The 12,265-nt window shown below is 56.1% G+C and overlaps 1 protein-coding gene, 1 non-coding gene and 1 pseudogene across 2 annotated transcripts in view; all 3 read left to right on the top strand.

Annotated features, from left to right (window-relative positions):
• The window catches only part of LOC143171623 (polyunsaturated fatty acid lipoxygenase ALOX15B-like), a 74,792-nt pseudogene extending 63,851 nt beyond the window's left edge, over positions 1-10,941 (top strand).
• LOC143171650 (scavenger receptor cysteine-rich type 1 protein M130-like) overlaps positions 1-12,265 on the top strand; it is a 135,116-nt gene that overhangs the window by 83,305 nt on the left and 39,546 nt on the right.
• TRNAF-GAA (transfer RNA phenylalanine (anticodon GAA)) lies at positions 12,009-12,081 on the top strand. The gene has a single exon. It is a non-coding gene; the product is annotated as a tRNA-Phe (tRNA).

The following is a 12,265-nucleotide window of genomic DNA, read 5'->3' as shown; positions in this document are numbered from 1 at the left end:
AGGGAGCCCAGAGGTGGGGAGAAAAAGTGATGCCTTGGGCTGGTCCTCTGCTGCTGAGCTGGGCTGGGCTCCTGGGATGGAGGGAGCTCCTGGCAACTGGGCAGCGCTGCAGAGAGACAGCTCTGCCCAGGAGCAGCTCCTCTGCAAAGCGCAGCAGGGCTGAGGGCCCTGCTTGCAGGCACCGAGGGGAGAGGAGCAAGGCAGGGAGAGGTTAAAGGCAGCGTGGAGTAGGAGGGTGCTGAGACCTGACTGGGGGAGAAATGTTGCAACCACAGAACTAGCTGAAGCTGGCAGGTGCAAGCAGCATGAAGAAGAATAGGACCAAGGAAACAATTCCGAGAGAATGAGGTAACTTCAGAAGGCGGCCAGCCCAGCAACCAAGAAAACCAACAAGAAATCAAGAGACCACCGACCAGGCTTAAGTGATTGGACTTGGGGATGGGATGATGGGTGGTACGTTCCGGGAAATCTGTCTGTAAGGGTATAATTGGGGTCTGCGATCAGCACTAGGGGTCCCTCCTTGGAGGCACCCAGCTCGTGCTGCTCTGCATGGTGGATAAATAAACCCTTATTTCCCCAGCAGATTGGCGACTCGTCTTCTGCGAGCAGGAGCCTAGGGCCGAGCCCTGTGAGGTGGCACCTGCATAATTCCTACCATGGCCTAGGTGGCGGCTGCGTAATTCCTGAAACAACAAGCCAGGTGCCTGCTTCTGCCCTATCACCTCCCATTCCACCCATGACATCGCAAGCAGCTGCACAAGCCAGGGGCTGGCCCCCGGCCTCACACCTCCTCAACCACCTATGACATCACAAGCGTCTGCAAAAGCCAGGAGCTTACTCCTGCCCTAATAGCTACACCTGCCATTGACACCAGAAGCAGCTGTACAAGCCAGCTGCCTCCTCCTGCCCTATCACAGATGCAGGTCAATATGACAACACAAGCACCTCCACAAGCCCTCTAACTACTCAAACACATGTGACATCGCAAGGACCTGCGGAAGCCACCTACATAGTCCTGCCCTAACAGCTACTCGGCCACCTGTGACATCACAAGGACCTGCACAAGCCAGCTGCATGCCCCTGCCCTACCAGCTCCTCGGCCATCAGTGACAACATAAGCAGCAGCACAAGCCAGGTCCCGCTCCTGCCCTGTAACGTCTTCAGGGACTTAGGACGTCACAGGCAGCGACACAAGCCAGGGGCCTGCTCCTGCCCTAAGAGCACAGAGCCACCATTGACGTGACAAGCTCCTCAGAAGCCAGGTGCCCTTTCATACGCAGTCAGTTACTTAGCTACCAGTGACATCAGAAGGAGCTGTAAAAGCCAGGTCCTCCTCCTGCACTACCACCTACTCGGACACCTATGACATCACAAGCACCTGCACAGCAGGAGCGTCCTCACTTCCAACACCCTGGCTTTTTCACCATCTCCCCGTGCTCTCCTCTCTCCCAGGCACCTCTCTCACCCACTCCATGACCTCCCAATGCCCCTGTCTGTCTTTGTGTTGGTGTGGCACGTTACCTCGGAAGCATTGTCCCAGCCAGGTCACCCGCACCTCCTTCTCCCTCTGCTGTCATCGTGACTGTCCCAGCTGTCTGATGTGCTCTTTGACCTCAGGCGCCCTCTCGTCCTGCCTCCCTTCTGCTGTTAAGTCCTGTTCCTGCAAGAGAAGTGACAACCAGTTGGTGTCCCCTCTGTGGCACCTTACCTGCATCTTCCTGCGCTGGACAGCTGGTGGGAACTGTCACCATCAGCCTCAGCAATGCGTGAAGTCTTCTCCTGGCACAGGAACAGCTCTGGGTGTGCTTGGTGCGTACCATGCTTCCTGAAGGAGAACGGCAACACTCAGAACGACTCCTGGGCAATGTTCTGCTGCGAGAGCTGATTGGAAGGCAGGTTTGCCGCACGTCCCGAGCCTGGTCCAGGGTTCTCCCTGTCCCCCAGCTCGGCCACGGGTCCCACATCTGCCTCCTTCCAGCAGGATTTTGGAAAGCCCGTTCCCAGCTGTGAGCGCCAGCCCAAGGGCACGGGGCAGAAACAGCTCCCACCCCCGAGGGCCCCAGCCCCCAGCTGGCCTCTGTCCCCACACTACTAACACTTCCAAACAGGCTCTCCCTCTAACTGAATTATCTTCCGTTTGAAGAAAAGAAACACTATGCTTCCAGGTTAAGTAGGCTAAGGCGGTTAGAGGGAGATTTGGGCTTCAATTCCAGAACAAAAGAATTTCCATTACACAATCTCAGCCACCACCTCCACGACCGTCTTGTCAGTGACCCACAAATGCTGCGCTCTAAAACATCTAATAACGGCTAATAAAAAGAATCCTCTCCTCCCCAAATCTTTGTTTCCCTCATAGCCTCAGACTACCGCAGTAATAATCATACCATTATTTTGTAATTACCACCCATCTGAAACCCCTCCAAAGCATCATTCCCTGACCTGACTGACAGCACTGTTGGTAAGGGAGAACCACCACTAACCACGCACCCACCCGTTAGTCCTTTTGCAGCAAGGCCTCTGTGACCAAGCACGTCTACACGGATACCTCTGCCTGAAAGGAGACGACCACGTCCTCTGTAAATCTTTGAAAAGAACAGTACACTGAAGGAAAACTGTTCGTATCAACTGTAAATGACACGTTTCTGCTGTCAAAGGTTGTAACGCTTTTGAGTATCTTCGCCATCCTCATCTTCTTTGTCTTCACTCTCTTCTGATGACACTAGAACTCCCGTACCTCAACAGAACGTTAACCTGTTCAAGTACTCTTGCAAAGCATATAAAATCCAAAATGCCCTACACAGATGCCTGCAGGTTTTGCTATTACCCTCACGTTAACGACACAATCAGTCCTGCCAAACCTACAGCCTGCAAAACCTGAAGACGATCAGCACACAGGCTCATATGGATCGAACTTGTTCTGTCCTTGCCAAAACCGCTGGCGACTTGTCATCAGCCTCAGTGACTAACAGCAGGCAAGACTCATCTGGCTTAGCTCTGACGCAGCTCCGAGGAAAATGGCTACTTCAGAAAGTCACGTCTTGTTGTCTTGGGAAAGTGTTTCAAGGAAATGTTTTTAATACTCTAGAGTGGTAAGTCTAAGCATGGTAATCTCGCTCCACGTCCTAGCTCTGCCACAGATGAAACCTACCTGCTCATTAAAATGGATTAAATGTTATTCCTTGGAAAGCACTACCATTCTTTTTTTTTTTTTTTTGTCTCTTCACCAAAAGGGTGGCACTTCTTTCCTAATGCAAGACGAGTTACGTGGGGTATAGAGACAGCCCATGGAAAACTGAGCAATGAGTCTGTGATCACTGCCATCCCCATTCCTTGGCACTCCAACACTCCTAGCACACTCCTGTCCTTGCTGCGGTCAAGTCACGCAGGCTGCGCGACACGTATCAGATGCTGACTTCACCAGGTATTGCCCAAATCACCTCTTATTCGAGATCTGATCAGCTCAACTACTGCCACAGCCTTTTCTGTTCTTACATGCAGTCTCGTCCCATTCTGGCCCTCTCAGAAAGCTCCTACAAGGATTGTCTCACTCACTGCCTTAATCGCAACTAACGGTCTCCTTAACAGCCTGAAGTTGTTTCCGTCACTTCACACATACACTTAATATGGCCTTTCGTGACCCAGCCCCCTTCCTTGTGTGATTTCTCACCGAGTACCAAGATGACAGCTCTCAAGTATATGTCCTGTGACCCGCTTCCACCAACTGTCCCCTGCTACACACCAACAGGAGCAGCACTGTCTTGTCCCATGGCCATCTCCATGCTCGGGAGGAGCTGTGCACACACCCCTGCAACCGGCCTTGCTGCCTGGTGCTGCTCAAGGCCATGAAAACTGTCATGCTATGGCTGTACCCACACCACTGTTCCTCATGCTGAGTGACACCGCCCATTTCTATCAGCCTGCCACCTATGAGAAAGTGGAAGCATGTTTTATTGTAAGAGGAAACCCTGAATTGGAAACTTAGTTCACGGCCTCATTTGCCCCTCCATGCACATATCCAGTGAACAGCCCAGGAAACGTTACAGAAGTGATTAGCAAAGCAAACCCAGGGCACCTCAAGAGACCCCGTAACTACACAGGTCTGTCTTTCCTCTTCACCCCCAAGGTCCCAAAGCACCGAGGCAGGAGCAGGCAGGGCAGTCGTGCGCTCGGGTCGCACTGGGGACGAGAGAGCAGGAACAGCCCTCTGGCACCCAGGATTAGGAACAACAATTGCTGCTCTGAGCTGGGGTTACTCCACGTGCAAGGACAGTACTGATCCAGATACGAAACTGAGGGTGTCAGTTAATCCCAGGTGCCACATACACTGTACCGTCTTCCATCACCTCCTCTCGATGAACTATTTTCCAGTCTCTTCCATCTCACCCCAGTTCAGATACCTGCACTCTGGCTCGGGGCTGACTGGGGGCTGGCGACCCTCGGGGCAGCAGCAGGAACCGCTCTGACCCTGGTTGTGGGGTTGTCCCTGGGGCTGAGCACTCGGGCCCAGGGCTAATGAACTGGGCCATGGTGGGGCCCGTGGGCGGTGAAGCCTCCAGGTGCCTGCCAGGCCCATCCACACTGGGAGATACCTGCTCTGGCGCCTGCAGCACACCTGAGCTGAGCTGGCCTGGGCCTGGGCCTGGGCATGGGCCTGGTTTGTAGTTCCTGGCCCTGGCCCTGGCCCTGGCCCTGGCCCTGGCCCTTGTCCCCCCTCACCCCAGCTGCCCCCAGCCCACCTCTCACCCATTTCTCCTCAGGCTGCTCAGCCTCCACCCCCTCCGGCCCCGCCCCAGTCCAGCTGTGACTGACAGGCTGCCTCCGGTTCCGCTGATTGGCTCAGCCGTGGCCAATGGTGCGGCCGTTGCTGGGTGGGCACAGGCAGCCCAGGCCTCTCCTCACAGAGCTGCCCTGTGCCTGCTGCCCCTCAGCACTGCAGCTCGCTCCTCAGCCAGCTGGGACACTGGGCCTGCGGAGAGATGGCCTTCAAGAAGGGCCGTTGCACCTGGAGCTGTTCTCTCAGCAGCACAAGGTGTGTGCACAGCTCTGCTGTCCCTCGGTGCGCTCATGGGGTCTGGGCCTGCTCAGGGAGAGGGGGGAGGGAAAGGGGGGTGAAGAGGAGGGGAGGGGACAGGAGAGGAGCTGCCCTGGATCTGCTCTGGATCGGGGAGTCTTCCCTAAAATGCGTGTCTGTCTGTGCTGCCAGCCACAGCCCTGAGCAGGAGGAGCTGCGTGATGGGAGCCGGTGGTGTCAGCCAGGCCGGCACCTGGCAGGAGAGCCCCCGGTCCCACCGCCCGTGCGAAGCCCAGCACCCAGGGCCTTCCTCAGGCCTCACCTTCCCCCAGGCGGTGAGGAGGAGAGATGCCCTGTCCTGGTGTGGCCCAGGGCATCCTCCTGTGCTGGAAGGAAGGACAGAGCCCCCTCGTTCTCCCTACGGGCTCTGACCGCTGTCCTTCCCTTCTGTCCCCAGGGCTCCCCAGCAGTGGCAGGCCCCGCAGGGCTTCAGGGCCAAGCAAAGGCAGGGGCTGCTGGGGCTCAGGGCAGCTTTGGGCACCTCCCAAGCTGAGGCGCGGCTGCCCCTTTGCTTCTGCAGATGCAGATATGTGCTACCTCCTTTGTGGTCAAAACTGTTTCTCCTCGTGGCACGTGGACGGGACAGATGCCACGTCCCTGTTAGTCTGGGAGGACTTGAGGGAAACGAGGAAGTCCCAGCATGCACACAGGTAGGGGGACAGTGGAAAGGAGCCCTGTCAGGGTTGTTCTGCTGTTTCGCATCTGAACTCAGACGTTTGTGTGTACCAAAGTCAGCTTTTTTTAAATTTAATTTAGCTTTTGCTAATGATTACTTCTTTTGGGGTCCTGTGACAGTAAGTTTGTCTGCCTGCAGCAGTGCAGCAGTTAAAACTACCACTGAAACAGTTTTGATGATGGGTGCTGTTCTGTGTATTTTGGTTTTGGTACTCACTTCAGTGAGCTAGAATTACTTCCTTGCGATTAGGTGACGGGGATCTTCTTGCACCGATTTTCTCTTTCTGGAGTGTGTCCTGACAGCCTTTGTCATCCAGAGCTGTCCCCTCTGTTCCCGAAAGTAGCGATGGCAGCGACGTGGAACGACTCCTGTGAGTAACGGCTTCACCAGTAGGCTTGGGTTTTGTGAATCCCCATGGATAAATGCGTGTGGCAGGTGCTCCATTCCTTAATTTTGATGTGCTGACAATCTAGAGTGAATCTGGAGGCGTTTCGTCCTCCTCGTCGTCCTCCTCCTCCTCCTTTTCCTCCTCCTCCTTTTCCTGTTCTTCCTTCCCATTTTTCTTCCTCCCCTTCCTCCTCTTCTTTTTCCTCCTGCTCCTCCTCTGATTCTTTGTCCTCCTCTTCCTGTTCTCCCTCCTCCTGTTCTTCCTCCTCGTACTCCTCCTGTTCTTCCTCCTCCTCCTCCTCCTTCTCCTGGTCTTTTTTGTCTTGTTCCTCCTCTTGCTCCTCCTGTTCCTCCTCTTCCTGTTCTTCCTCCTGTTCTTCTTCCTCTTCTTATTCCTCCTTCCCCTGTTTTTCCTCCTGTTGTTCCTTCTCCCCCTCCTCCTCCTTTTCTTGTACTACTTCCTCTTCCTCCTCCTCTTCTTCCGCCTCCTGCTCTTCTTCTTCCTCCTTTTCCTGCTCCTTCTCCTGATTTTTATTTTCCTCCTCCTCCTGCTGTTCTTCTCCTCCTCTTCCATCTCCCTTTTTTCCTTCTCCGGTATTTCCTCCTCCTTCTCCTCCTGTTCTTCCTCCTTCTTTTCTTCTTTCTCCTGTTCTTCCTCTTCCTCCTCCTGTTCTCCTTTCTCCTTGCTCAATTCCTCCTGTTCTTCCTCCTCCTCCTCCTCTTCCTCTTCATCCTTATTCTTTTCTGCTTTCTCCTCCTCCTTATCTTCCTTCTCTTCCTCTCCCTCCTCCCGCTTTTCCTCCTGTTCTTCTGTTTTTCCTCCTCCTGTTCTTCCCCCTCTTCCTTTCTTCCTGTTATTCCTCCTCCTCATCCTCCTCCTTTCTCTTCTCCTGTTCTTCATCCCCTTGTTCCTCCTCCTGCTCTTCTTCCTCCTCCTTTTGTTCCTCCTCCTGTACATCCTCTTCCTCCTCTTCTTCCTCCTCTACTACCTGCTGTTCTTCTTCTTCCTCCTCGTACTTTTGTCCTTCCTTCTTTTCCTCCTTAGGTTCCTCCTCAAACTCCTCCTCTTCTTCTTCTTCTTGTTTTTTCTCATGTTCTTCATCCTGGTCTTCCTACTGCTCTTTCTCCCCGTCTTGTTCTTCTTTCTCCTCCTTTTCATCTTACTCCAGCTCTTCTTCCCCATCTTCTTCCTCTCCGTCATTCTCCTTGTCTTTTTCCTTCTCCTCCTCCTCCTCCTCCTCCTCCTCTTCTGCCTCTGCATGTTTATCCTCTGCATGTTCTTCCATTGAACAAAAAGTTGTCTCTGCCGCTCCGTGGCTCACCCAGTGCTCCCAATACCATCCCAGTACTGCCAGTGAGGCTTCCTGGCTCCCCGTAGTGGTCCCAGTGCCGCCCTAGTGCTCCCAGTGCGCTCCCAGACTCCCCACAGTGTTCCCGGTGCGGCTCCAAGACTCCCCCCAGCTTTCCCAGTGCCATCCCAGTGCCCCCAGTTTGCCTTGCTGGCTCCCACGAGTGCTCTCAGTAGCGCCCCAGTGCCACTCCCTGGCTCACCCAGTGCTCCCAGTGCTGCCCCACTGCTCCCAGTGTGCTTCCTGGCTCCCCCTAGGGCACCCAGTGCCACCCCAGTGCTCCCAGTGCGGCTCCCTGCTGCTCCCCAGTGCTCCCAGTGCCATCCCAGTGATCCCAGTGCCATCCCATTGCTCCCAGTGCCGCTCCCTGGCTCCCCCAGTGCTCCCAGTGCCGTCCCAGTGCTCCCAATGAGGATCCGTGGCCGCCCAAGTGCTCCCAGTGCTGCTACCTGGCTCCCTCAGTGCTCACAGTGCCATACCAGTCCTCCCAGTGTGGGTACCTGGCTCCCCCCAGTGCTCCTAGTCGCACCCCAGTGCTCCCAGTGGCGCCTCAGTGGTCCCCGGTCGGCTCCCTGGCTCCCCCCAGTGCTCCCAGTACTGCTCCCTGGCTACCCCCAGTGCTCCCAGTAGCATCCCAGTTCTCCCAGTGCTGTACCAGTGTCCCAGTGCCGCTCTGAGACTCACCCCAGTGCTCCTGGTGCTGCCCCAGTGCTCCTGACGCGTCTCCCACACTCCCACCTGTGCTGCCCCAGTGCTCCCGGTGCGGCTCCCTGGTTCTCTTCAGTGCTCCCACTGCCATCCCAGTGCTCCCAGTGTGGCTCCCTGGCTCCCCGGCCCCCTGCAGTGCTCCCAGTTCCGCCCTAGTGCTCCCAGTGCTGCTCCCTGGTTACCGCCAGTGCTCCCAGTGCCAGGACCTTGCTCCCCCCCGTGCTCCTAGTCCCGCCCCAGTGCTACCAGTTTGGCTCCTTCACTCTCCCCAGTAGTCCCAATACCGCTCCCTAGCTCCCCTCAGTGCTCCCAGTGCTGCCCCAGTGCTGTAAGTACCGTCCCAGTGCTCCCAGTTCCTTCCCAGTGCTCCCAGTTTGGCTTCCTCACTCTCCCCCGTCTTCCCAGTCCCCCCCCAGTGCTGCTCACTGGCCCTCCCCTGTGCACCCAGTGCCATCCCAGTGCTCCCAGTCTGGATGCAGACTCTCCCCAGTGCTCTCAGTTCGGCTCACTGGTTACCCCCAGTGCTCCCAGTGCCATGCCAATGCTCCCAGTTCCCTCCCAGTGCTCACAGTTTGGTTTCCTCACTATCCCCCATCTTCCCAGTCCCGCCCCAGTGCTGCTCACTGGCTCCCCCCTGTGCTACCAGTGCCGTCCCAGTGCAGCTTCCTGGCTCCCCGCAGTGCTCCCAGTGCCACCCCAGTATTCTCAGTCTGGTCGCAGACTCTCCCCAGTGCTCCCAGTCCGGCTCACTGGCTAACCCCACTGCTCCCAGCGCTGCTCCCTCCCTACCCCCAGTGCTCCCAGTGCCATCCCAATGCTCCCAGTGCGGCTCCCAGTGCCGCCCCAGTGCTCCCAGTTCCCTCCCAGTGCTTCCAGTGCTGTTCCCTGGCTCCCTCCGTGCCTTCCCAGTGCTCCCAGTTCAGCTCCCAGATTCCCCCCAGTGCTCCCAGTGCCGCTACCTGTCTCCCCCCAGTGCTCCTAGTGCGCCACCAGGGCTCCAGTTCAGTTCACTGGCTCCCCCCACTGCTCCCAGGGCCGCTCCCTGGCTACCCCCAGTGCTCCCAGTGCCATCCCAGTTCTCCCAGTGCGGCTTCCTGGCTCCCCACAGTGCTCCCAATGGCACCCCAGTGCTCCCAGTGCGGCTGCCTGGCTCCACCCAGTGTTCCCAGAGCTGCTCTGAGACTCCCAACAGTGATCCCAGTGCCCCTGCCCAGTGCTCCCAGTTCAGCTAGCTGGTTCCCCCAGTGCTCCCAGTACCGCTCCCTGGCTAACCCCAGTGCTCCCAGTGTCATCCCAGTGCTGCAGCAGTGGTCCCAATGCGGCGCTGAGACTCCCCTCAGTGCTGCCAGAGCCATCCCAGTTCTCCCAGTTTGGTTCCCTGGCTCCTCCCAGTGCCACCCCAGTGCATTAAAACAAAGAGGCCAGCCCCAGAGCTGGCTTAGGGCGTGGAGACGACGAGAGATGGCCCAGGGACACACCACGGGCAGCAGCAGTGTTTGCCGCATCCAAGTGTCCTCCTCCCAACCCCACAGAGCTGCTCAGTGCTGCCGGAATCTCCTATTTCCCCCAACCTGCTGCTTGTACAGACCAGACGTGGTGGTTCCACTGCATCTCCTGAAAGAAAGCAGGGGAGCAAGAGTGCAGAGGCGAGGGGAGAGAGGTCCCCATGGAGTGGAGTCCTTGGAATTAAATGCCTTTTGCGGAGGTTTCTCACGTCAGGACAGGCCAGGAAAACAGAAGAAATACGGAGTGGGAAGACTCCGGCAGGCAGCATCTCAAAGGGGCTGAGCTCTGCCTGCTAGCCAGTTGTACTAGCTCTCCGGACAGCAGTAACATCAGCTCCCGAAGACAGGCAATTTACAGAGCATAGTCTCTTCTCAACAGATACAAGCATAACCCTGACACCTCGCCTACCCTAAGCAGCCCCCTCCTGCGCCACTCCTGGGAGAGGAGCAAGCTTATTACTTACTGCACAAAGGATATAACAATGATTCAAAGCTACCAATGCAAAATCAAAGTTAGCAATACAAAATCTTAGTGCACTATCATACAAGGTTATGCACGATATTGGTCACTTACCAAAGATCTGCAGCTGGTAAGAGGTCTCTCAACCTTGAGGATTAACCCTGAGAGGTGTCCCAGCTCCAGGGGAGGTCACCATCGCGCAGCCAGCTGCTTAGCAGGGAGAGCTCAAAGAAGGCTCACTTAGGCCGTCACATTTATGGAATAAAGTGCTTGGCTCGTAGCCAATTTACATGCAATGGAAAAGGTAGGCATGAGACTCCTTGTACCCATAACTTTCTCTGTTCCTTGATAAATGAGTCTTGGAGGAACCACCTGCTATTCATGTGTTAATCGCATGGTCGCTGTTCCAGTTTCCAAACCCATGTGCATCAATGCTCACCATGTCACTCTGTTCCTGTGTGGGTTTCCAGAGAACAGATCGGAACTAGAGAGGTTCTTGGCCCGGTTTCACCTAGGCCTTTACCTTCTTTGGAGCCTGAATCAAACTACCACTAGTTTAGTCATGGCGTCGAGTGCATCTGTCACAGGGACTCAGCTCCCTCCCATGCCTGCCACAAACCCACAGCTGGTGGGATTCCTCTTGCCTCAGTTCAGGTGTGCACACAATACAGTCCTCTGAAGACTGGAAGAAATCAAATGTCACTCCAATGTTGTAGCTATTGCTGAACCGTGCTTGCACAGCCTCAGGGCCTTCTCTGTTCTCTCTCTTCCTCCCCAGCGAGTAAATTGTATTTGTGGATGAGGGAAGAGCAGGGGACGTCATTTAGCAAGGCAAAGATTTACACTGTGTATTGGTGTCCATGTCCAGATTTTGGCAGCAGGGGGGGCTGCAGGGGTGGCCTCTGTGAGAAGAGGCCAGGGGCTGCCTCCATACCAGACAGAGCTGGTTCCAGCCGGCTCCAAAATGCACCCACCGCTGGCCAAAAACTGAAGCCATCAACAAAGCTGGTGGAACCTCTGTGAAAGCATATTTAAGAAAGGCCACAACTGCCAGAGTGGGAGAGGAACGAGGGGAAAAAAGTGTGAGAAACAGCCCTGCAAGCACCAAGGTTGGTGAAGAAGGAGGGAGAGGAGGTACTCCAGGTGCCAGAGCAGATGGTCCCCTGCATCTCGTGGAGGAGACCACAGTGGAGAAGGTATTTCCCTGCAGCCCGTGGAGAAGACCACAGTGGAGAAGGTAAGCCCTGCAGTCTGTGGAGGACCCAACACTGGAGTCATCGGATATTTCCTGAAAGAATGGCTGCTTGAGGATAGTCCCTGCTGGAGCAGGTTTATATCGAAGGACTGTAGCCCGTAGGAGGGATCCCATGGAAAAGTGTTAGAAGGAAGGAGCAGCAGAGAGGGACTGTTATGGGCTGACCACAACCCCCATTCCCCATCCCCCTGCGCTGCTCGGGGGGAGGAGGCGGAAGAGTTGGGAACAAAGGAGTGAAGTTCAGGCAAGGAGAAAAGGGTGGGGGCAGGCCTTCCATGGGGAAGGAGATAAGGTCTTCCACCGGCCCCATGCTTCTTCCACCCTCAGCCTCTGTAGTTGCGCATGTCTGGCCTGTCCACTTGCCTTCGCCACTGTCATGTTTGTACAAGGCCCACACACATCTTGGCCCGTACAGTGTAAGCTAGCATCTACCCAAACCTGGAGCCCACCTGGCTTTGGAGGCAGGGAGGGGCCAGGTCCCCTCTGCCTGGGGCTGGGCACAGCTTTTCTCTGGGAACCTGCCTGAGGAGCACTCCTTGTGTGTGTCAGCCTGTGGCCTGGCATGGGTGGCACAGGGACAAGGGCTGCTGGGGCAGGGCTGAAGTAGCTCAGCTGGGAGAGCGTTAGACTGAAGATCTAAAGGTCCCTGGTTCAACCCCGGGCTTCAGCAATGATTTTCTCCCTTAGATTATTGCAGAGCCCGTCTGCCGCCTTCCAGCCTGCCCCAGCCCTGCTTGTTCCTTCCCCTCTTGCCAGAGTACGGTCCCTGCTCTGTAGCTGCAGATGTGCAGCTTAGAAGGAGCCTTCCTCCAGCACCACAAGTCCCCAGCCTCCCCCTGGGCAGGCCTCTCCAT

Source organism: Aptenodytes patagonicus, chromosome 29, assembly GCF_965638725.1.
Source record: "Aptenodytes patagonicus chromosome 29, bAptPat1.pri.cur, whole genome shotgun sequence".
Lineage (NCBI taxonomy): Eukaryota > Metazoa > Chordata > Aves > Sphenisciformes > Spheniscidae > Aptenodytes > Aptenodytes patagonicus.
This window is presented reverse-complemented; position numbering and strand designations above follow the sequence as displayed.